General features: G+C 44.0%; 1 protein-coding gene across 4 annotated transcripts in view; it reads left to right on the top strand.

The window, feature by feature from the left end:
- Positions 1-26,346, top strand: part of PRKCE (protein kinase C epsilon) — a 496,664-nt gene that overhangs the window by 413,280 nt on the left and 57,038 nt on the right. The window lies entirely within an intron of this gene.

The raw sequence follows: 26,346 nt of genomic DNA, 5'->3' as shown, positions 1-26,346 counted from the left end.
GCCTCTTGGTTTTCTGCCCTCCCATCTATCAACCTTCCCCTCCTTTGCTACCCAATATTCTTTTGTTTTTTTTAAAGATTGACACCTGAGCTAACAGCTGTTGCCAATCTTCTTTGTTTTTTTCTGCTTTTTCTCCCCAAATCCCTCCAGTACATAGTTGTATATTTTAGTTGTGAGTCCCTCTAGTTGCAGCATGCAGGACGCCGCCTCAGCGTGGCTTGATGAGCTATGCCATGTCTGCACCTAGGATCCGAACCGACGAAACCCCAGGCTGCCGCACCGAAGCGCGTGAACTTAACCACTCGACCACGGGGCCGGCCCCCCATTGCTGCCCAATATTCTTTCAAAACAAGGGCTGATTGTCACATGTTCCCCTTCTTAGCATCCTTCAACCCTTATAAGATAAAGTGCAGGCTCCTTTGCTGGCCTTCAGACTCCTGCACGCCCTGGCCCCAGGGCTTCTATACACAGCTCTGTGGTTGGGCCTGGCATAGAAATGAAGGACACGGGCCATGCTTGGGAGGTGGCATCCAGGCCCACTCTGCAGGTGTGGCTGGCTTCAGCTCAAGAAAGGGGTGCTTCTTCTCCCCAGAGGAAATGCCTTTTTTTGTTCCTCACAAGGACACCATGTGTGCTCACAGGGCCCTGCTGGCCCCCAATGATCTTTTGACCTTTGTCACCATTCTCCTAGCCATGCATCCCACCCTCTGGGTCCTCCAGATTATTAGTCTTTCTCCCCTGAATACCATTCTCTTTCCTTTCTCTGAGTCTTTGTCCCCACTGTCCCTGAAACTCCCTTGCTCCTAATCTGTCCTGATCAGTGATTGGTTCCCAGTTCACATCCATGGTGTGACTGCCTCAGAGCCCCTGGAGTAGAAAATACATCGATTCCATCACAGTGGAGGAGGGGACAGATAAGGGCTGCAGGTGAGGAAAGAGTGGCCGTGAGGGATGATTGCTGAGGCTGGTGAGGGGTACATGGGGGTTCACTATTCTGTCTACTTTGGGGTATGTTTTAAATTTGCCATAGTAATGATCATTTTTTTAACAGAATAGCAATTCAGGGTAACATTTCTAGAGCTTTCGATTCAGTGGGTCTGGTATGGGGTTTAGGAATCTATCGCTTTTTAAAGCATTCCTCAGGGGATTTAAGGACTACAGGTCTAGAAAAATGCCATTCTGCCTCCAGGACTGTGTGAAGTGCCCTGCTCAGTGAGGCCTTCCCTGACCGCCCTGTCGTGGCATGATGCCCTCCCTGGGTGACAAAATCTCGCTGTACCAGGTGTCTGGCAGGTTCCTTTTGCCGATCTTGTATTTTTACTCATTTTACCTATTCTGTGATTAAGGCCTCCACATGAGAGCGCTTACCTGGTTGGCCTAGAACAGTACCCTAGTCATAGTAGGCATTCACTAAATATTTGTTGTTCTGCTCTGTAATGCTCCTGAGCCTTCCAGTCCAGTGCGTTGCTGCCTCACGGGTGTGTACTTCTCAAAAGTCTGTGTTGGAGGCATTCCTAGCACACAACACGCAGTTTTTCATCCTTGTCTCTAAAAGGCCCCCCATGCCTGCATCTCTCCCATTTTGTGGATTAATGAGGACCACGTGCTCTCTCTTTCCCCGGTTGCTTTGTTTTAAGCTGCCGTCGGAAGGGCCATCCGGGGCGGTCAGTGGGCAGCTGGCTGGAGGGGCTGTGAGTGTGTGTCCTTGCCCTTTGCCTCTGGCTGTCGTGAAGTCCAGGCAGAGTCTCTATTCTGTGTGAGGCAGGGTTTATTTAGGAGATTGGCAAGACCGAGTTTTGGAGGCGGAACCCCAGTGCCGAAGCTGAGACTGCGTTTTCCAGCCTTCCTGCTGGAACTTATACACAAACTAATTAGCAGCTAATTGGCCAGTGTTCAAGAGCTAAGGGAAGTAGTCGTTTCTCTGGCTGGTGGCTCACACTTGAAGGAGAGCCTACGCTGAGAGCACGGCCCCTTTTCCTCTGGCCCCTCTCTGGGTCAGGTTCCCTGCACTGGGCAGCACGGGGCTCTCTCTCTCTGTTCCTGGCCCAGCATTCCTGGGCCTCCTCTGTGTGCTGAGGTGGAAGAGGCATGAGCTCACCATGTGTCCACTCTTCCTAACTGTGGCTTTTAAAGATCTCTTCCCCTCCCGTATACATCACACACCCTGTGAGAGGTGGAGGTGTTGAAGGGGGGGCCTTCTTTCCAAAGTTGATTCAGAGACCTTTCTCCTTTTGCACATCACGCTTGGTGCTTGTCCGTTTTTCCCTGAGCTGCTCAGTAGCAGCGGCTAACCCTCAGAGAGCACTCTTCTGTCCATGAGGCAAGAGAGAGATTCTGTGACCTGCCTCAGACAGAGAGGGCAGCCGGGGGCCCTGGGAGAGAGCTGAAGGCTTGGCAGACCGGAGTGTATCTTCTTATTCTTTCACAGTCCAGAAGCCAGGAACACCGTGGCAGAGGGTGGTGAAGAACATGGCCTCTGCCATTCTGGCCAAGCGCCTTGACACTTTTTGCCTCAGTGTCCTCATCTATAAGGTGGGAACAATAGATGAAGCTGTCTCATGAGGTTGTAGGGATTTACTGACTTAATAGGTCTAAATAATTTTGAATAGTGGCTGTCACACAGTAAATCCTCAATAAAGGTTAACTAATCGTCTTATATCTTAAACTGACTTTTATTAAGATGTATTGAAAGAACATGGAGAGGTTTTATTCAGCCAGGGCTTCAAAGGGATTCCTGGAATCACATTAGAAGAATGAATTCCTCCCTTCCTTCTTATAAAATTGAATTCCTTTTCTTAAATGATAAAAGTAGTAGTCATAGGAAAAGTAAAAATGTAAGCAGTCAAGAAAGGTATAGGGGCTAGCCCGGTGGCACAGCGGTTAAGTTCACACATTCCTATTCGGCGGCCCGGGGTTCACTGGTTCGGATCCCCAGTGCGGACATGGCACCGCTTGACAAGCCATGTTGTGGTAGGCGTCCCACATATAAAGCAGAGGAAGATGGGCATGGATGTTAGCTCAGGGCCAGCCTTCCTCAGCAAAAAGAGGAGGATTGGCAGCAGATGTTAGCTCAGGGCTAATCTTCCTCAAAAAAAATAAAGAAAGAAAGGTATAAAGTCCATTTTCCCTTCATCAATCTCATAGTGACCTAGGGTAAGACAGGTAACAGTTTCTAGGGAATCCTTCAGGAAATCTTCTTTAGCAAGGTACTGAGCCTCTTTGTGACTGGTTTCCGTTTGTGAAGTTCAGATAGTGCCTGCCTCGTCTCCTTCGTCAGGTAGCTGGCAGTGAGCGCTGGAAGTCAGACGGTAGAGGTAGAGGTGAAGGATGTGAAAGCAACGGGGAAATGACAAGGTGTTTTATTTATGTAAAGTATCACACACAAACAAAAGTTTTTTTAATGTATCACTAGTGATTAACATTTGTCACTTCGGGCACTCAAATTTGGTCTTTATCCAGCAGAGGAGGAAGTTGTCAGTTAGAAAGCTCTCCAGCTCCTTTAATTCCAAGGCTTTCGATCTTCAGTGAGCCATCCTCATCACCCCAAGAGGCAGTCTGCCCTGGGTGCCTGTGTGTGCCTGGTGCCGGAATTGGGGGCAGTGGGGAGACAAGAGGAGAGAGAAGAGTGTCTCTGCTTTGGCCCCATCTAGATCACTCTATGCTCAAGAGGTGCTTAGAAACAGCTCTCCTTGTTGACGACGATGTTTCTAAAAAGTCAAATAAGAATTAAGAGCAGGGTCGAAGATTTAGTCAAAACCTCAGAGCTCCTTATAAACCTGAGTCTTAGATGTCTTGTCCCCTCCAAGGCTGGGGGGAAAAGCCCAAAAGGAGGGATTTAGGAAGATTTCCCCAGAAAGAGCTGGAGACATACTGAGGTCTCTAGCTGTGCTCTCGGAGCCAGGCCTCCCTGAAAAATGCATACGGCATTGTGACATCAACAGCAATCTAGCCTTCCTGCTGGTCAAAAGGGGGAATTGTGTGCCTAGCATGGGGAATGATATCCTGCCTTCATTCCTGGAATCGTCTTGTGCTGTCAGCACAGTTGGGCGTTTCCTACTTGATGGAGGTCTCTGAAGGTCTTGAGTTAGAGCCTGTGTTAATAACTGGAAGGTCTCATATTTAGAGTCTCATCTTCTGTCACTATATTTTCAATTTAATGCTAATACAAAGCAGGGGAGGAGGAGGAATTGGGAGAATTCCTTCATTTTTCCTTCCTCGTCTTCTAAGACCTGGCCCTTGGAAAATCACTGAAGGCCCTTTGGGATCTTTTTCCCCCACAGAGCATTGTTCTCAGCTGTCATTGTGGAAAATGATGTTTCAGTGTAAAACTCCTAAGGATCTAGGGGCTGAGTGTGCAGTGGGAGGAATCTCGAGTGTGAATGTTGGACCAAGGAGGGCCTTAGACACCATTGAACCCAACTCCATTTTATAGATGCAGAACTTGGGAACCAAAACTGGGCAATAACTCACTCAGGTTTACACAATAAGGTGTTATAAAGTTTAGATTTTTTTAAATCAAAGATATAGATAAAGATTCAAACAATTCTGCAAGGTATTTAAAGGAATAGATAGCTGTTTTCTGTCCTACCTCCCCCCCCAATTTCCCCTTCCACAGAGAGAACCACTTGCAATTCTTTTGGCTGACACTTTTGGTATGGACCTCTGTATTTCTAAATGACATGCTTTTATTATTACTTTTTAAAAAATTTATTTTAGGCATTATCTAGTGACTTTCCACTGTGGAAGTGAGAATTTCGTTTTCTGCCCCACCTACTACCTACTCGCCTTCCCACCACCTCCACACACCCTTCCCAACCTCCCATCCTCTCAACAGAGTTTACTGTAATTTTGATTAAATGAAAATGCACTATGTAGATTATTATGACTGTGAAATACTATTTGGGACCAAGCCGTGTGGTAAGGTATGATTGCTTTTCCTTTCCTATATATTTCTTTTGCTGGTTTTCCCTGGAGATAATAATTATCTCTTTGTTGCCTATGTAGTTATTATTAATTTGACACAAACTCTCTACAAATTGTCCACATGTCCCTTCAGGATGTTCAGGTGCAGTAGGTCTTCTGTCAACGTCACATTTTTGGATAAATTCCTCTTGGAGCCCTCTGAGCTGCTACAGTCTGAATGGTTGCCCCCTGTGTGTGCTGTAAGCTGTCCTCCTGGGGTCTCCCCTCACTATTGTCCTAGCACTTCCTTTTGCCTCTCTCCTGTGTGAAAGCTCCTGTCTCTTGTACCCCAGGTCTCCTCTCTCTCTCGATATACTCCCTCAATGTGGTGAAGCACCCCCAGCAGTTTTCTAGAAAGTGTATGGGAAGTAAGTTTTTGAGACCTTCCTTTTATATCTACAGGAATCTTGGGCCAGCCCCGGTGGCCTGGTGGTTAAGTTTGGCAGGCTCCACTTCAGCGGCCTGGATTTGGTTCCCGGGCGTGGACCTACACCACTCGTCTGTCAGTGGCCATGCTGTGCTGGCGGCTCACATACAAAGAAAAGAGGAGATTGGCAGTGGGTATTAGCTTAGGATGAATTTTCCTCAGCAGAAATAAAATAAAATAAAATCATCTTTATCATACTCTTGAACTTGGTAAAGAGTTTGGCTGGGTATAGAATTCTAGATTGAAAACCATTTTCACTCAAAATTTGAAGGTTTCTTCCTTTGCCTCCTAACTCTCAGTGTTGATATTAAGAAGTCTGAAAGTATTTTGATTCTTGATCCTTTGTATGAACCTGTTTCTTTTTTATGGAAGCATGTTAATTACTTAATGATGTAGTGTGGGCCTATTTTCATCCGTTGCACTGGGCCCTGGATAGACCTTTTCAATTTAGAAAATCTTGTTCTTCAGTTCTGGAAAATGTTGTGTTTATTTCTTTGATGATTCCTTCTCCCCTGTTTTCTCTTTCTGGAACTATCTAGATGTTGGACTAGTCTACTTGGGGTGCATTGTAGTCTACTGTGGCTGCCCACTTAGTTGGGGAACCTCTGACTATCAATATTTATAGACCTTTCCTCTTGGACTGCTCAGATTACCCTGGGAAGACTTCCAGAGTCCTGCCTGAGGAGGGAGGGCTTGGCAGCCAGCGCCATAGGAGCCAAATGAGGGAAGAGGGTTGGAGGGCTCCACTCCCAGAATACACATGTCCATTTACTGCGCCTGTTTTCAGTGTTTTCTCTCTCCCTGCATCACCTTCATCTCCAGAGATAACTGTTTCTGCAAGTTACTGAGCTTTGGTGGAGCAGGGAGTGGGCGATTCTGCAGCGTAAACTTGATTGTTCTTGCCTTTCCCCATTGCTGGTCCAGGATTCAGCTCTTTTTCAGGTCTACAAAGTCACTTACCACTCGTCCCTTTGCTTTCCAGCTTCCAAAATTGTGTTGCTGTTGTTTCTTCTCTTGTTCTCCCCATCTTTGTTTATTTAGGCCTTTGTATATAATTTTGGGAAGGAAAGAAAAATAGTTGTGGGTATTCAAGATACCTTCTTTATCCAGAAGTTAATAATAATAGTAATAATAACAAAAATGACAACCACCACCGCAGCAGTAGTGGCCACAATAATGATAGCAGCACACTTATTCAGCCTTTGTTACAAGCCAGACACTGTTCTGAGCACTTTGCACATATCAACTCATTTAATCATCACAAGAGCTCTATGTGGTAGAGACCGCTATTATCCATGGGATTTATGATCTTTCCAGAGACGGGGATCCTGCCAGGTCCCACCCCCTTGTTGCCACTGTCAGGTCACCCTGTCCCCTTGCTGTCAGCTGTGGTTTCGCGTGGGAAGCAAAGTTGTATGTTGGAGACAGCACTGAGTTTAGAATCAGAGGACTGGAGCCGAATCTTGGGTCTGCCTCATCTTTGTTGTGTTTTCCTGGGCAGAATACTTAAACTGTTTGAAATGTAGTTTCCTCATTGAACCATGGGAATGAGAACACAAACCTCCCTGGACTGTTTTGAGAATTACATGAGAAAACATTTGCAGAAGTGCCAAGTATAGTCCTCGGCCCCTAGGAGGCTCCATAAATATTGGTTGGATGAGTGGGGCACATAGGGTTATGGAGTCAGAGGATGTTACGGGCTGAGTTGTGTCCTCTCCGAATGTGTATGTTGAAGTCCTAATCCTCATTATTTCAGAATGTGGCTGTATTTGGAGGCAGGGCCTTGAAAGAGGTAAGAGGTAAAATAAGGTCATGTGGGTGGGCCCCAATCTAATATGACTGGTGTCCTGAAAAGAAGAGGAGATTAGGATGTGGAAATGCACAGAGGGGAGACCATGAAAGACACTGAGAGAAGACCCATTTACAAGCTGAGGAGAGAGGCCTTAGAGGAAACCAGTCCTGCTAGCACCTTATCTGGGACTTCCATCCTCCAGAACTGTGAGAAAATAAATTTCTGTTGTTCAAGTCACCCAGTCAGTGGTACTTTGTTATGGCAATCCTAGCAAACTAGTACAGAGGACCCACGTTCAAGCCCCAGCATTGCCACTTACTAAGGGGGCAGCCGTGGACAAATGACCTAATGTCTCTGAGCTACAGTTTCCTCATCTGTAAAAATGGAGCTGATAGTAAATATTAAATCCAAAGATGATGGCTAAGCCTGTAGTCTTGGCATAAATTGAAAGATTTAAATAAACTAATGGACATAGAAAGGCCTCTGGAAGTTATGGGGGCCCAGCAAGGCCTGGGAAGGTGCAGACACACCAGCAATTGATGACAGTGCAGTAGCACCCCTGTGTGGGAGGAGCAGGGCAGTGGATATGTGAGGCTTTGTCCCTCATGCAGGTTAAGGGCCCGTCCAGGACAGAGTGCAGGTCTCAGGGCCAGGCAACATTCCAGAGAAGGGAGACTCTCCTTGGCAATATTCCAATACTGTGAGCAGGGGGTGCCCTGGGACGGGATAAGTAAGGAGTGGTAAATGCACATGACAGTAACTAGTGGACTCGAACAGCTGACAGATAGGCTTGCATTGGAAAGCTACAAAGTCCGACATTGGTGCCTCAACCTCCCTGTCGGGCTCCCTTTGCATCTTTCCATCTTCATGAGCTCCCCACCCACCTGGTCCCTAAACGACCTGCCTCAGCAAACAAGCTGACTTTAGAAATGTGCCTTTTGGTAATGAGTCATTTTGTCCCTTTGCCACGTTGTATGATTGAAGGGCTTGTCCTCCTGATAAAGGCATGATAAATATGATCGTGGGATTTTCAGGAATAGTCACTTTTTTTGTGGTTCCAGGTTTACTTAAAGGTGAGACCATCTTTGCCCCAAACTACTTTCGTGAAGTGTGACCTGCCGATAACAGTGTGGGGTGAAGTCACTGTGACATGATGAAGGGGAGGGAAGAAGGAGAGAAGGGAGGAGAGAGTGGGGACTGAGCTGGTTGGGATGAAAGCCAAGCTTATGTTCCTGAGGAAGCGCGTTATTGCTGACCAGATCAGAAGTAGAATTCTGACTCTCATTGACATGGGAGGTTCAGAGCAAACAGGAAGTTTGGAACCAGAGGGAAATTCCTGATAAATTTGTTTGAGGATTTCAGCTAATAGTGTGTTCAAAGGAAAAATGATCAGAGACTGTCATCTACTTTTGTGTCTCTCATGATACCTACCATTGACCTGAGAACCCAGTAGAGTGACTAACGACTCCTGGGCTCAAACTGTCTCCACTGCTCATTAGATATACGACCTTGAACAAGAAACTTATGTCTCTAAATCTCAGTTTCTTCATCTGTAGAATGGGGATATTACCTCCCTCACAGAGATATTGTGAGAATCGATTAATTTGATTCTTAATCCATGTAAAGTAGTTATAATTGTGTCTGGTGCAGAGTAAGCACTCACTAAACGTTAGCTGCTGTTGTTATTGTCATCATTATTCTCTTTACAAGTGGCTGAGTGGACAGTTGATTAAATTCACTTTGTCCATCTCAGATATTTCGCCATGGATGTATCCTGCCAGTCGGCAATGAATGAAAACACCTTGTCAGGCTAGAGTCTTCCAAACAAAGGCAACTTTGAGGAGTTGGGACCTGTCTTATGAAGGGAAATTCAATATCTTTCTATTAGCTTTTATTTTATGACTATGCAGCGTTCTATAGAAAGTAGAAATCTTGGAACATGTGCTCCTGCAATGTATTCAACAGTAGAGCCCAAATTCTCCTCCGTTTAGTCATATGATTTTGTTTCTTCAATGCCTTTGGCTAATGATTGAATTATTAAAAATAGGAATTGTTTTAGCAAACAATGGGCGGCTTTGCCACATGGTAAGCAGATCCTGTGTGAATATCTGAGCTGGTCCTCTGGTCTCTGTGGGCCCTGGCTGAGTCCAAGATGACTCACGCTGGGAATTGGGGGGCGGTGGGGGGGGCCACCTCAGTGCACGGAGCCGGTAGGGGCCACACCAGTTGGCTTTGCTCCTCTCTTTGGTAGTGTGGTCACAGGCTGACAGATTACTCCTGGTGGTTGTTGCCCCCTTCTCTCTCCTTGCTTCTTGGTCTCTTCTCCCAGCATTCCTGCAGATTAATTGTCATAAAACAAGAAACTGGGGCACTTTCTTGCTCAGAAGTCTGCAATGACTCTGTGTTATCTCAGGATAATGTCCAGACTCTCCCCCCTCTTACCTGAAGCCGTCCCCAAGCTGACACTCTCACCAGCTGCATCTCCGAGAGTTGCACACAAGTCTCTTTCTACCCCCTATCTTCTTCCCAGGTGCTTCTCCCACCCAGCTCATCCTTGAATCTCTTCTTGAGCGTAACGAATATGCTTGAGCCACACACAGTGCACACTTATTACCTAGACCCTGAACATCAACAGTCACTATATGACTCCTCCCTTTGCCTAAGAATACCATATCTTTTCCTGGAATACCATACTTTTTTTCCTCTTTAATCTTTTCTGATTCTTTTTCGTCCTTTAAGATTTCAGTTCAGTTCATTTTCCCCTGACCCTTTCAAGCAAAGTTCATCCTCTGGTTAACATTGCATCTGCTACATTATATTATAGCATTCCTCATATTGTGTTATAAGTATTCCTTGGTTGAATGATCGTGTGGAGCTTCCATAGGTTCTGCTAAACTTAGAGCTTTTACCCAGTGGCCCATGATTTCTTGGTCAAACTATTCAAATGTATCAAGAAAACCCCTCCAGGGTGGTGGGGGGATCTTCCAAACGTATTGGGCCAGCCTAATGGACTTCTTGCTGGACCAATGTTTCCCTGGGCCTCCTTTCTGCTTGCCCTGCCCCATTCCACGGGTCTTTTTATTCTTCACAATGTCTGGTTGATGGGTTGCTGCAGTGAAAGAACATGGGGCTAGGAATCAGGGGCCAGAACTCAGATAGAGCCCTGCCTCAGCTGGGTGACCTTAGGCAGATTACTTCTCCTACCCAGTTCCCTACATGACAGCTGGATTGGATGATCTAGCTTTGTGATCCTAAGATTGTTGGTTTGGGAATGCCTTGAACAGAATCTGAAAATGAATCTCAGAAAATGGCATCTCCAAATGACCTCAGCGAGGGTCCAGAGGCAACTGAATCCAAGAAACCAGAGTGCCAATGCTGGACCGGAGCGTTTAGAGGTCTTGGCCCATGATTCCTTCATCAGCAGGTGGTCCCATGCTCTGCTTCTGAGTGTCAAATCACTGTCTGTGGGCTCCCCATCTCTAATGTAGCCACACTCTTCCCTCTTACTCAAAATGCATAGTTTTTCAAGGCTCTGATGTTGCCAAGTTGAGTGTTAATCCCCGTGGTGAGCTGAGCTCCCTCGAGGGCCTGAAACCCACCATATGGACAAGAACTAGCCGAGGAGCAGGCTACTTGCTTAGAAAGCCATGGTCCCCTTAGGACTGAGAATCTCACACCCGTGGGTCAAAACCCTCTCAGAGATGGGGTGTCTCTCAGAGGAAATTCCCTCTCTTCTTAGAAATCTGCGAATGCAGAAGCTGAAGAGGATTTCTGTTTGGGTTTGTACCTTTTCTTGAGGAGCAACCAAGAAGAAGTCTCTGTCATTCCGAGTACAGCCTGTTTAAGCAGACACTCATTTATTAAGTCAATAGCAATTATTAAGCCCCGTTGGTATGCCAGATGTAGGCCTTCGAGATGCTGTGGTAAGGAAAAGAGATACAGTCTCTGCCTCTTGACACTTAAATTTGGGTGAGGACAGCAGACAATAAAACAAGCAATAACTATAAAAACTGCTAAGGATGATGACAGGGAAGGAATAGGGTGCCACATAGCAGAGATATCTCAGCTAGTCTGGGGAAAATCTAGGAAGACTTTCTGGGGGAAGTGACCTCTCCCAGAGAGGCCTCATGGCTAAATAGGAGTTGGCCAGAGTAAGCAGACAAGGAAGAGTGTGCCAAGGAGTGAGAAGAGGATGCGTAAAGGCTTGGGGTGAGGGGACGCCAAATGGGCCCGCAGGTCTAAAGAATTTCCACATGCCTGGAACTCAAAGTGCAAAGGGAGGTCTGGGGAGCAATGAGGCCTGAGGAGGGGCCAGGGACCCCATCTGGAGGGGCCATAGAGTGACTGTGAAAAATAAGCTAGGTGCACGCTGACATGCTCTTGGATTGTATTGTGCGTGGGAACTGTGGAAGAGGGGCCTACTCTTTAATAGAATATCAGAGGTAGGAGAAAACTTGGGGGTCATCTACTCCAATTCCATCTTTTATATGAATAAACTGAAACTCAGAGAGGTCGTGTGATTTGTCCAAAGTCACTCAGTCTCTTGGTGACACAGGCAGAAGCCATGAATTGGAGCTCTGGTGTTTTTTGATGGTCTGTGCTAATAAACTGACTCTAAAAGACAAATAGAAACACTGATTTGTAACATTGCTGATTTCCACGGTGTAAATATTGCCCCTAGGGCCAGTTTCAAGCTACCCGTGTTTAAAAATCAGCTCACAAAATTTCTGAAAATGTAAAAATCTGATTCGTGAGCTGGTACGAGCCAGCTACAGCACACTGAAGGGAGTGCCGATTGTACACATCTCTTCCCAATTCCACCATCAGTGACAATTTGCTGGCAGTTTGAAATCAGCCCATGGTGGGAGTATTTATACCATGGAAATCAGCAAATGCTACAGATTAAAGTTTGCTCCCCCTGGAGAGGTGTTAAACATTTACCAATACACGATTGTAGAATCAATCTATAAATTAAGTTGGGCAGTGGTGTTCAGGTCAACTATATCCTCATTGATTTTCTCCCTCCTTGATCTATCACTGAAAGAGGGCATTTGTCCGTTTCTCCTTTCAGTTCAGTAACTTTTTTCTAACAGCTTTATTGAGATATAATTCACATACCTTGCAATTCACCTGTGGAAGGTGTACAAGTCATTGGTTTGTAATGTATTCATGAAGTTGTGCAGCGTCACCACAGTCAACTTTAGAGCGTTTTCGTCACTCCAAGAAGACCTCTGTTCCTTTTAACCATCACCCCTTAATCTTCCCTCTCCCTTACCCCCAGCCCTAGGCAACCACATCTTACCTTCCTTCCCTATAGATTTGCCTATTCTGGACATTTCCTATAAATGGAGCCATATAATATGTTGTCTTCTGTGACTGGCTTCTTTGACTTGGCGTGTTTTCAAGGTGCCTCCATGTGGTAGCATGTATCAGTACTTCATTCATTTTTATGGCTGAATAATATTTCATTTTATGGATATACTGCACTTTGTTTATTCATTCATCAGTTGATGGACATTTGGGTTTCCCAACTATTGCTATAAATATTATTGTCCAAGTTTTTGAGTGGACATATATTTTCATTTGTCTAGGTTTTATACTTGGGAGTGGAATTGCTGGGTCAAATGGTAACTTTTTAAAGAACTGCCAAACTGTTTTCCAAAGTGACTGCGCCATTTTATATTCTCACCAGCAACGTATGAGGGTTCCAGTTTCCCCGTGTCCTCATCAACACTTGTTGTTATCTGTCCTTTTGATTATATATCCAAGTGGATGTGGTGTGTTTCCCATTGTGGTTTTGTATTCTAACAGTTTTTGCCTCTATCGATTTTGATACTCTGTTGTTAGGTATGTATCTGTTTAGGATTTTTAGGTCATCTTAAAGAATTGACACTTTTATCATTATCTAATGTGCCTCTTTATTCCTGATAATCTTCCTTGTTGTGAAATCTGTTCTGTCTGAAATTAATACAGGTAATCCAGCCTTCTTTTGATTAGTGTCAACATGGTATTTCTTTCTCCATCCCTCTACTTCTAATCTATCTGAACTTTATATTTAAAGTGGATTTCTTGTAGACAACGTATAGTTGGGTCTTTCTCCTTGTTTTTTAATCCACTCTGACAACCTGTCTTTCAATTGGTGTATTTAGACCATTCACATGTAAAGTAATTATTGATATAGTTGGATTAATATCTGCCCTCTTTGTAACTCTTTTCTATTCATTATGTTTGTTCTTTGTTTCCATTCCTCCCCTCCTTTCTGTTGCTTTTTTACTAAAAAGGAAAATTGCCAATTGTAATTGTAAGATGCATCTTAACTTCAAAATTGTTAAAATGTGAAAAAAAGTGTGTTCTAGAATCTGTGAAATATGGTCATAGCATGCCCTCTCACAGGGAGGTTGTGGCACTTAAATAGGATATTCATCAAAGTACTTATCACAGTATTTGGCTTGGCAGTGAGCACTAGATACTAACATTACCATAATAACTATATTAGCACTACCACTTTCTTTCATGGACCTCAATGCTGATTTAGACACCCCAGTTCCATCGCAGCTTTGTGGTTAAGAATAATCGCCCTAAATACGTGGGAATATAGTTCTGGGCTGGTTTTTGTTTGTGTGTGTGTGTGTGTGTGGTTGCTTGCTGCAGGCATGTTCTCTTGGCCTATGTTCTGCAGTCCACAGTTAAATGCAGAACTCTGAGGTCAGACAGCCCTGTGTTCGGATCTGACTTGTCACTTGCAGATGTATAACCTTGAGGAACATTCTTAACCTCTCTAAGTCTCGGTTTCCTTACTGTAAAATGTTTTTATTAATACCTACCTTCCTCAGGACCTAGCAGGTGCTCAAACCAAAGATATTATTATTGTTGTCAGTTGTCATCGTATCTCTTCCTCTAAACAAGATGCGCCCTGTGGTTCAGTCTCCCTTTTTGAGCTAGAAACTCTAGGCAGGAGTACTTTGGGCCTGATGGAGGCAGAGCGTGTGTAGAAAGATTTAAACATTAGCAGGGGAAATGCCTTGAATCATAGGGAGAAATCTCTCCGAGGAGACTTGGCAGTAGGGAAAGGGGGTGGGGCAACTTCCTAGCATGCCCCGTGTCGGGGGCTCCCTCTCACCCCTGGATAGGGTTTGCTGTAGGGCAAAAAGAAATTCCTGATCTGTGCAGGCAACCGGGGCAACGTGACCGTAACCACCCTTCTCACACCCATCAATCATAAAGCAGAGAGTCCTGACGGAATACCAGCTACAGAGTCTTCATCTCAGTCCTGGCTGTCATGGGGACCCCAGTAGGGTGATTGTGCTTCACCTCTGCAGTTTTCTTCTCAAGAATATTCTGGAGACAGACAGGTATTCATTTTCCTTTAATTCCTTGTTTCTATTTCTCTTATATTTTTGTTTCCTGACTCTTCAATTTTGGTTTAATGGGGATGAATCACTGCCTCTCTCTTCACTCTCCAGACACATTTTAATGTCTGTACAACTACCAGGCTGGGCCGTGGGACCCAGATGAGCAGAGAGAAGTACGTTCTAGAAGAATTCTGCAGTGCTTAGCTCTGTCTCACGGTGGTGGCGGGTATGTTGAACAGCATAGAACTAAACATGTGTGGACCTAGGCCTGCCCTAAGAGGAAATTTCTGTGTTTGTCTTCGTTTTCTGTGGTCAGGGAACTTTGTTCATCACTTTTCTGACTCAAGACTGCAACCTTCCCAGAGACTGGGCATCACCTGTCCAACATGGCTGGAATCAATATTGCCTTTCTGGAGTCCAGTGCTTCTAGAAGAATCTAAAACTCTTTCCTTCAGGAGAACTCCTTTGCTGTGCTTTATGATTCATTGAGAATTATGTGATATACTCTCATGAGTTTTAAGAATATGGTGAATTAGAGCAATTATCTGCATGACTTAAACCAAGAAAAGGGCAGAATTTGGAGAAAAAGGATTTGAGGTCTTAAAAATATTTATTTAGGGATCCCTTTTCCCAATTTTATGTGTTCTAGAAGATTCCAGGAAGTCCTTTCCCGTTGGCCTGGGCTACCGAGAAAATGCAGGGACAGTTCCACAAAGGTTTGTAGCCTGTCCTGAGTGGCCCTCCATGTGACTCACACTCCTGGAGAATCTCTCCATCTGATCTTCCTCCTTGACCGCAGTGGAACTCAGGCCTCAGTCCTGGGCGCTGGAAGGTTATATTTGGATAAGGCGGCAGGGAAGTATTATTTCACAAGTTATCAACTATCCAAAGCAGAACAGAGGTTCCAAACTCAGCCTGTCACCTTGGACTCTCACCACCTGACCTTGTGAGCTTCCACAGGGCCTGTTCCCAGACTGCTTCCCATCCTTTCCTGGTTCCAGTGAGGTCGTGGAGGTGATTGCTATTGGTAAGAGTCTGAAAACCTAACTTATTTTCTTGCACAAAGAAATGCATATTTCACGAAACCCAAATCCCCAGTGAAAAATGTCCACCCAGTCTGCTTGTCCAGAGATTTGAGCCACCGAGCACGTGGCTGGAAGAACAAGCTAAAGGGAGTAAAGAATCTAGAAGCCCCCCTTCTCTGCAGATTCCATAACATTCTCCAGTGAGGACCCTCTATTATCTAAGGGCACATCTGTGTGCATACAACATGGTATCTGGCCATTGATGAGAGGCATGTCTTCATGTGCATGAGATCAGATTTGGGAGCTATCTATCTGTGCATCAGTGCTTACTTCAAAGCTACCAAGTTCTTTTTGTGTGTTTGTCTGACTTGTAAATCAATGTTTTTGATGGAAGCAAGACACAGAGCTGTAATTAGAACCTGCTTGGACTCAGACACAAGCTCCTTTCCCCCTCTATAATTAGTACCCCATAACAGAGGGTACCCTGGGGAGTGCAGCTCACAGAGAGTTTTCCTATCATTTGCTTTCTTTCCTTTTATCTTTGTATATGTCTTCATCTTTGTGTTTCTTTTCAGTATAAGGCAAACAAAATTCCTTACTATTAGGAACCAAAGGCCTGAAGTTACAGAGGGAAAGAGCTTGCCTTATAATGTTACAGGGCCAGAAGGATTGGAATGACATTTCCCCAAAAGGTGAATGAGCATTTGCCCAATGGCTATGGGATTTCAGAGTGTGGGTAGGGATGTAGTGCTTGCTCAGTTTCAAATGTTCCACTTTTGTTAGTCTTGTCTTCCCAACCAAATTGTTAGCCCTTGGAGATCAGGGGCCATGACCTCTTCTCCTCTCAGGTCCTCCAAGGTCCCCAGCATAGGGCTGTGTACAAGGTAAGCCTGCTTCAGGGGGGATGTTCCTATTGACAGGTGGGCACATTCCTGCAGATGGAGACTGTCAACCGAGAGTTGTCTTTTAGAACTTCAGAGGGCAGTGTGCACATGTTGGCATGAGTCGCTTTGCAACTAAAACCCATGGGAGAAGCCTCAGGATTTAATCTAAAACATCGCCATAGCTGAGTACTAAGCCATTTGGTAACTGACCTGGATACTGTCATCCTGGTTTCAAATAAAATAAGATGATGAAGAAAAATGTGAAAGGAGATTGGAGAGCTGGTGTAACCTGGTGCTACTGATGCCCGGGAATGGTTATGAAATAAGAAGGCTGAGTTATCCTGAGTCTTCTTCTCCCCACCCCACCATCTGCCCTTAACTGAAAACAAGTGGGCCCTGTAACTGACAGGATTCGGCCTGTGCTGATAACAACACCAGCCCAACAGCATTCATGCGCTTACTAACCAAGTCTAGCTTGTCCCCAATCTCCTCTGTGGTCAGCCAGAGACAATAGTTGAATAATCACAGATAGTAATTGAATAATCACAAACATCTTCTACTGAAATTAGAGGAAAGAGGAAGAGAAGCAAATGGGAATTCCTTCGGTGGTTAGTGGTTGGAGAGGGGAAAACAAAACTGGATAGCACAAAGACTTTTCGCTTGGAGAATCTAAAGAATTTTGTGGTGGTTTTTCTGGCCATTGTGTTAAGGGAAGCCAGCAGTAAAGAAAATTATAAGTCAAATTTCATATAAGAAAGAACATGAAACAAAGGATTTCATTTTTAACAGCCAAAGAACCAAATTTAATGTTTGAAGGAAAGTGAAAAAAACAACAGACCATCAAAAGTACTATAGAATCCTGTCGAAGTCACTCTTCCAGAAACCAGAAAGGGCATCCGGGGGCTGGGAGTTGCTCAATTCTGCCAGGAGGAAGTAGGCTGATTTTTTTTTTTTTTTTAAGCAAACACACCAGAGTTTACACATCCAAATGAATATTATCATCTCCTTTAAAAGAGTCCTCTCGGGTGACTTTATTCTCAGGGCAAAAATACTGCTTTTTACTTTGAATATTTTTCTAGTCCTCTCTAGATTTTTCTTTGAACAGTCTCTTTTGTGTCTAATAGTCCTCCTTTGGGGGTAAATCTGATTTCTGAAAATCATTTTGTATCAAAAATAATGTGTGCATATGAAGGAGAAGCCCTGAGTTTTCTGAGTGGCTTTGAAATGATGGATTCGGAAAGAAATTCTCCGTGAGGTCCAGAGATCAAGTGGGCAGAAGCAGTGGCCTCAGTACTTTTCACGGCGACTTCCAGGAAACGTGCCACGCAGCAGCTGGGCAGGGGGATTGATTGCACACTTCTGAGCCAGACACACCTGGAATGGATGGGCTCCTAGCTCGGCATGCCAGCCAGTTCTTTTTCCCTTCTGACCTTCAATTTCCTCATTTAAAAGCTGGGAAAGTAGTAATACCTGCCTTATGTGACTATTATGAATATTAAATGAGGTAATGCTTGAAAAACACATAGGAAGGGCTTAGTAATTGTTTATTGTGATTATTATCCCCTTACAATACCTTAATGTGAAGCCAGGTACGTGGTAGGTAATCACTTAATATTAGTCAACTGGTTGCAAGGCTGATGCTAAAGATGTCAGGTTTTGACTTGGAAGTACGTCTGTATTTGAAGAGTGGGGTCATCTGAGGTGACTGCAGAAGGGCTAGGAAAACATTTCTAATCCTCAGCCGTGTACAACTATTCCAGAATGGCATTCATTTACCTCAAAGGTCCACCCAGCTCTCGTAGTCTGTGAAGTTGACCACTGCATCAACAATGGAATTAATATGGACAATAAGAAAAATGTGAAGTAGCATGGATTGAAGAATTGAAGAATAAACTGTCAGAGAGTCAAATAACCCTACAGATACAGCTTAGAGGAGAACGTCCTGAATGATCACCTTAGGACACTTTTGTGGAATTGTCAACTGGACAGACTCCTCTGTGGCCTCGTCGCTTAAAACGATGAAGTGATTTGTTTAACTTGGGCATGAGAGATGTCGCCAAGAAGAAAACCTACCTGAAATTCCACAAACAAAGGAGAGTGGGCACCTGGAGGGTTGTGGAACCAGGGGGAGAAAGAGAAATTGCCTAAGGTTGGCCAAGGATCTTCCATCTTTCTATAAATGATCTTAAACTGACAAAGAAGGTTTTCACAGCTTTTCAGAAGGTTTGAAAGTGAGAATAGATACTGGCAGTTGTGAGAAATACTATGCTGACTGCAAAAACCAGTGTGATACAGTATTATAAGCAAGATGCTAAAAATTGGGAAAAAAGCAGAGACACAATAGAGTACACCTTTCATGGAAAGCCTTGAAGTAACAAAAAAGAAAAATGTAGATGAGGCTGTTTGATTATTACTGCATCATAATTGACTTCGGTAAGGAAGATTCTAATGCAATCTTGTAACCACAGAAGACAAAGCAGGAAGAAATTGACTTAAAATTAAAGCCAAGGAGTTGGAAGGTGAGGCATGAGAAGAAGACCTTCTTGATCTTCTTGGGGATAAAACATGGAATGAAGATCCCTAGTGATGGACAAGAGTAACTATGGGACCTGGAGGTTTAGGCCTTGGCCTGTCTAAAGGTAGGCCTGGAGCTTTGACCCTAGGAAGCCTGGGAACTTTAAGAAAGTAGATATTTGACCCAGGACCCTTTCATTTAAACAGCCCGATTGAATCTCAACCTGGGACACGTGGAACAAGTTCCTTCTTGGGATGCTGAAAAATAAATGGGATAGAAGTGTGGTGGGGACGCCCAGGGACTTGGCTTCTGGAGGGGAAGAGTCAATGGCCCATGGAGGTTTCCTTTTACTGGCCCCTTGGAACCGTGGAGTCAACACAGTAAAATTAGCAGAGCTAAGTAGGCAGATTTTTGGGTTTGGAGGCATAATTGGTCCTATTTTTCTCTAGTCTTGACCTAACTGGAGTTCACTGGGTATGTAATGGAAAAAAAACAACCAGTTTGATATAAAAATACAGGAAATGCCTGCAATCACTGCTGATTACAGTAGCAGCTTTCCTTCTGTTATTTTTGTGAAGGGGAAAAAAAACAGGGCTTGTTAGGTTTGGTTTTGTTTTCCTTTTTTTTTTTCCCTTTCCTAAATGGTAGAAACAATTTGGCCTATTCGTTCTTTTTAGGGCATTCTTTACTCGAGCTAAATGATGTCACTTAATCTCTTTAATAAGGGGAGGGGCAAAGAAGACATTCAAATTCTTATCATAAATAAAATGCCTATAAAAAAAATACATTCAAATGGTTCTAAATATGGTTTATCGGCCCTCAGGGCTCATGTTTTCTGAATTCCTCCAAGGTCTAACCTCTCTAGGATGACCAGAATGAATTTTGTTTTTAGCATGGTGCCTTGTTTTGCAGTGTGGTTTATGTTAGTCCTAGCAGAGCTAACACTGTTTCCAGTGATTTCTTTTGCCAAAAACCATCACCTCTTAGCAAGTGACACTCCTACGAGACCTTCTGAACCAATGGATTGAGAGACACACAGTGTTCCAGCAACAGAGAGAGAACTAGACTCTCACCAACCCAGAGGTAGCAAGAAACACCCCACTCAGTCTGTTAGTGGAATCCATTTAACATATCCACATTTTGGCTTTAGGATCCTCAGTTCCTGCTGTTGGAATTTGGTTGAACAGTTGAAGTCTGTAGTTACAATGTGTCTTTTCAAACATCCCCTGGGAATCTGCTGGAATCTCCTGCCTTTCACTTCGTGGGGAGCCTGGGAGTTTGCATATGGGCAGCCCTTCCAGCACCACCCGGGAGATGCTGGGCTCTGTCTGGAGAGCTGCGAGCCTCCTTTATTTCTGAGGCTTCATGAGGTGTTGTCATTCTGAACAACAGATGTAGGAAACTCAGTTCTCAAGCCTAGAGCACAGGTGAAAAGCAGAATTTGGTTCTTAAGCAGCAGCATTGTTTAGGGGGAAAAGCCCTGAACTCAGGTTCAGAACCCTGTCATTGGCCATAGTTTCTCCACCTTTCTGATGAGGTCGGACCAGGTGATTCTTGATGTTCCACTAGCACAGTGGTTCTCCACTGGTGGCGATTTTGCCCTCAGGGGACATTTGGTAATGTCTAGAGACATTTTTGGTTGTCATAACTGGGGCGAGGGAGGGACTGGTGCTGGCGTCTGTTGAGTGAAGGCCAAGGATGCTGCTACACGTCCTGTGATGCACGGGACAGCCCTCCGCCACAAATTGTCCACCTCAAGATGTCAGTAGTGCTGGGGTTGAAAAATGTGCCTTGCTTTAAAGTTCTGTGATTCTGCAACTCTAAGGGCGTGGAGAGGTTGTGAGTGAACAGGTCCCTTGTTTTGGCCAGAAAAGTTTATGCAGCTTCAGCAGAGTCTAGCCAAAACTGCAGGGTTTTGAGACCCTGAAGGAATCAGATGGAGATGGTGAAGCCTTTTTGAACGCTTTTGAAGATGCGGAAGGCACAAGGGAGAGACTTCCATTTGTCGTTTCTCTTCCTTTTCTCCACTCAGCAAGGTTCTACAATTTAAGTTCTCAAATTGTGTTGAACTTTCTTTCAAAGGACGCTGCCATGTTTGAAAAACCAGAGTGTGTTTTTTTTCCTGTAAACATTAAATCAAGAAAGACATTTAGGGCCAGCCCCGGTGGCCTAGTGGTTAAGTTCTGCGTGCTTGGCTTCAGTGGCCTGGGTTTGGTTCCTGGGCATGGACCTACACCACTCGTCTTCAGTGGCCACGCTGTGGCAGTGGCTGACATACACAAAGAGGAAGATTGTCAGTGGATGTTAGCTCAGGGCAAATCTTCCTTAGCAAAAAAAAAAGAAAAAAAGAAAAATATTTAATCTATCCATGCTGTAAAAACTAGAATAGTCTAAATATGATCCTATCTTCTTATTAATGTATTAATATCAGCTTCCCATCACTACGCCCCTTATGCATGTTTAACATGAATATGTGACAATGTCCTCTTGAACTGCTTGGATCCATTCCCAAACTAAAACCACTCCTCTCCACATAAATTTTGTTTCAAACAAAACAAATATTTTTTTAGACGTCATTTTACAATCACAACTCGATCTAACCAGATCACCTTAATGTCACCCCACCCTTTCAGTGTCTTTTATGGGGAGGTTTATGCCAGTAATGGTTTGCTATTCTTGGGATTACAAGGATTAAGAATACACAGGTAGACAATTCTCACTTCCACCTCGGTGTACCCATCGTGAAGCAGACATTGCATTGTTTATGGCCTCTTAAGACCAGACTGTCTTGAACATTTTATGGCATGAGATCAGTCTGAGGAGGCACCATCCCCATGCCCTGAGATGGGCTCCACCCTACACACTGAGAGAAGTCTCCTGGTTCTGTTCTCTCTGACACCGGAGTGCCCAGTGCAGTCACTCCCTGTCATTGACACCCCTGGGGTGGGGAGTACCTTCAAATACCTGCCTGATCTGTACAGCAAACACAGGGGCTCTGAGATGGTATAGGTGCCTGTAGGGAATTTACAGGACCCAGCATGGTGCAGGGCTCGTTAGGGATGGCTAGAAAATGTTGACCAATTTGTTGATGGGAAGTTCCAGGTTGATGGTCAGGCTCCCTGATTTCAGTACAAGGATTATATAGCGCTAGGCATTCAGCACATGTCAACAGGCACATCTGCACTGAAAACAGACCAATGTGCCTTCACTGAACACATACCCCACAAGGCTTCCTACGCCTAAATACGTACCAAAAATGATGCTCATGAATGCCTCTGTACCGGAGTTAGGATCTGATCATGGAGGAAAGACAGCAATATCCTTTCGGGCCAGTCAGCTCACTCCTTGAAGGCCTCTCCTGAATTGAGTTTGTGGGTAACTTAAAGGAGCAACGCAGACCAAGGGGAAAATCATTTATGTCTGCCCGCTTTTTTCCCTTTTCTTTTTTCCCCTTCTTTCCTCCCTCATTTTCTCTCTCCTTCCCTCCATCCCTTCCTTTCTTCCTCCCTCCCTCCCCTTCTTTTGATTTCTTTTTTCTTATTGAGGTACAGTAGGCCTACAGCAAAGTACACAATTCTTAGATGTTAACAGATTTTTGCATGAATATACACGTATGTAACCCAGATCGAGATGCAGACTATTTGTGGCACCCCAGCGGGCTCTTCTATGGCCCTTCGTATGGCCCCTGCCCCACCCCAGAGAGGTGACCACCGTGCTGACCAGAGATAAGTTTTACATGTCAGTCTCTTTGAAACTGGCCTTAGTGGTGAAATGCCCTAAATAGCCCTCATTGTATCCCTCTGACCTTGCCCAGGTTTGGGTTGGTATGTGGAGCTCCTCACTTTGAAAATTATTAATAATAATTATTGAAGGGTTAATTGTGCCTGGCAATAAATGTTTTCCATATGCTCTCTTGTTTAACACTTGGGAACACAGCCTGTGAAGCAAGAGTATGGTCCCCATCATACAGATGAAGAAACTGAGACTTCAAGTTGTGACATGAAGCGGAGAGGTCCCGTAGGCAGGAAGTGGGAAGCAGGGTTGGAACCTGGCTCTAACAGCATCGACTGTTTTCTTTAGCACTGTGCCAACAAGTGTTTGCCTCCATTATACTTAGAAGAGTCCTAGGAGAGTAGGATTATTTTTCATATAAAGTTGAGTTCAGTCCTCCCTGGCAAAGCTTGCCAAGCGATTCTAGAAAACTTAGCAGACCATCTTGCCATTGGTCATCGTGGCAGTATTTACTGCCTGATGGTCATGGTCTCTGAAACCTCTTTATGGAATGTATGTTTAAACTTTTAAGAAGAAAGTTTACTCAAGTTCACTAGCAAAAACTGTGCAAATACAAGGAGAGGAAAAGCCTTACAAAGGAAAACACTTGAGGCCCCCCCACCTTTTTTGTCTACACATTGCTTAAAGGAAACTCAGAGTAAAAAGATAAGCAAGCCACACACTTTAATGTCTTAAACTATTACCTCCAATTGTGGGGCAGTTACTGGGAGGTAGTGAGACTGAAATAAGGCTCAATGAGATAATGAGGATAAAAGAATCAGGGGTAAGTCAAAAGCACTCCCCTCAAGCAAGGAATTACTTTTACTGCGGGAATGAAGGATTTCACCTCTTTACTTTAGAATCCTTCGGAATTCTGCTCTGTATCACATAGATCTAAAGCAACTGTAACTGGGTTTTATGTTATATCGTATCTTATTCCTTCTTCAACACTCTTAGGTGTGTGGTGGTAAGGATTAGTGGCTGTCCAAGCACAAAGAAATCAGGTTGCCAACCATGGAAGAAGAACGGATGTTTATGAGACACATACTGATTGAAGGGGAAGCAAACTGAAGGCATTGCTGAGTTCAAGCAACTGACCGTTGTCAAGCAATGTCACCAAGCGTACTAATTTGAAAACTGATTTTATTTATTTTTTTTTTTCGTCTCCAAAGCCCCGGTACCTAGTTGTATATTCTAGTTGTAGGTCTTTCTAGTTCTTCTATGTGAGCCACCGCCACAACATGGTTACTGGCAGAAGTGGTGTGGTTCTGCGCCTGAGAACTGAACCCAGGCCGCTGAAGTGGAATGTGCTGAGCTTTAACCACTAGGGCATCAGGGTGGGCTCTGAAGAGTGATTTTCAAATATTTGCCGATAGATGAAGAGATGTTAGTGTCAAGCAGTGGACACTGTTCTTATTTCTAATTATAGTGGTGTCGTTGCCTCCTGAGATATCATAAGGAATATGAATAGATAACCATCTAGAGAAAATTTCCTTTTTAAAGAATAGTTCAAGCTAATCAACTGATATTAATATAATTGAGTCCCTCCTCCTCTATGAAACCTTATTTGATCAGTCCTTTGGCACTGCCCTGTCACTCTATGTTCATCCCCCAACTGGAGATCCCTACTTACGTTAAAAAAAAATGGCTGTATATATCCATGGCTCTGCACTGATGTTAGGGCTGCTGAGTAGACAAAAGAGATCATATCCTTTGTACCCAGCACTTCACTCATTGATCTAAATTTGACATACTACAAACTCTTCAAGGACTGGGAACAAGTCTTACATCTCTCTGATCTTCCAGTACGTCTAGCAAAGATGTTTACATAGTCGATGTGAGTGATAAGGATGGTTGTGTTGTGTGTTTACATAATGTCAGATGGCCCTAAACAATTAAAAACATTTCTCCACTAGCAGCCTCCACATAATTGGTAGATATGGTGAGTCTTGAAAAGAACTTTTTATGCACAGTTAAATCTTTTCTGGAAAAAGGGATGTCTCACTTGGGCTTTCTCATTGGGGCACAAATACGACAGTTTGGTGATTATTTGCAGTAGTATGCAAATAATCTGCAAATTTGCAATCTTGCCTGCTTCTGCCATTAATTGCCCAATACTTTCTCTCTGTAGCAATTTCTCAAGTTCTTCTTTACTGTCATGCTTTAGTCATATATATATATGTCATATATATATATGACATATATATATATAAACTTTAGAAAGTTGGAATTTAATTGAGTTGCATTTACATTTATCTAAATATTAGTAAAAATGTCTTTGGAAAGAGTATTTGGGAAAATGAATTGATGGTCAGTACCATAGTTCATACATTCTGTAGAAATTAGTAATCCAAATTTTGATAGACAGGAAAGATAGGCATGGTCCCCATTATGTGGTTGACAAAAAGGATTGTTAGGTTTCTGATATACTGTTCTCCTGTAGAAAGTTCTTTGGAACCCATCGATAAGTGAACACCACAGTGACTTTTGGGGGACATTATAGGTAACAGTGGCTGGGTTTAAAGTAAAAGTTTGAGTTTATAGGAATCAATTTATCTGGAACAGAGGAATTTTTTCTGAAGTTGGTATGTTGGACCAGAGGTTGGCTGTTACCTGTAGGGCTTAAAGGGGGGAGAGGAGAAGGAGCCGATTTCCTGGATATGGTTAACTATGTACCATCAGGAGGGAAATGGATTAGTCATTGACTTCCTCTAGCCAAATACAACTGACTGATAGAGTTTTTTCACTTTTTAGTGCCTTTGAATAATTTCCTTCTCTTAAGTTCACACATGCCAATAAATACGGACATAAAAAAAATATTAACAGTGCAGAGACACTTAGTAGGTACATAAGTGAGGACCTCGGAGAAAAACAGATGTTCAGTCTATGAGAGTGAGTCATTCCTAATTCACATTAAGATTAAATAAGCATGAAACTCAGAGTCCATTCCGTACATGATTACAGCCAAAACAAAATGGAGTGTGAATCAAAATTGAGCTGTATGTGTCTTCATTGTATTTAGGTGAAGTACCTGTTCAAAATGATTAAAAATTACTTAAGCAAGATAACCTGTGCAAACAGCACAGCAGATATAAGCCGCAGGGTTGGGGCTGCCAAGCCAGGGCTAATAACCCAACAGGTTGGTTCTTGTAGAGTGGGTTCAGGCAGTGTTGTTCTATCAGCTTGGCATCCAAGCTGTGGCACAGGCAACATTACGTTTCTGGAAGAAAATTACTTAATGGATCTTTCTTTAGTAAGTACTCTGAAGCTCCTGCTGTCTTGGAAGCTGACCCCCTTTGGCCCACAGAGGACTCTCTGGGTCTCCTCTTAGTGCCTATATTCAGTCTTAGTCAGCCATCAGATATTTTTTGACTGCCTACTACATCCCAGGCATGGTGAAAGGTCCTGTGGGGATAAAGTGGTGAACTCGACTCAGTACCTTCGTCCCCTGTCTGTAGACCTCACTGCCTAGTTGGGGAGACAGACAAAGAAACTGACATTCACATTTCATTGTCATGAATGCTGTAGCAGGGGAGGTCCAGGTGCATTGGGACCCCTTAGGGACGGGCAGTGAACCTAACTGGGGAGCCCATGAAAGCTTCTTGCAGGAAGTAATGG

The sequence above is a fragment of the Equus caballus genome, chromosome 15 (assembly GCF_041296265.1).
Source record: "Equus caballus isolate H_3958 breed thoroughbred chromosome 15, TB-T2T, whole genome shotgun sequence".
NCBI lineage: Eukaryota > Metazoa > Chordata > Mammalia > Perissodactyla > Equidae > Equus > Equus caballus.
Note: the sequence above shows the minus strand (reverse complement) of the source record. Positions and strands in the feature narration are given on the sequence as shown.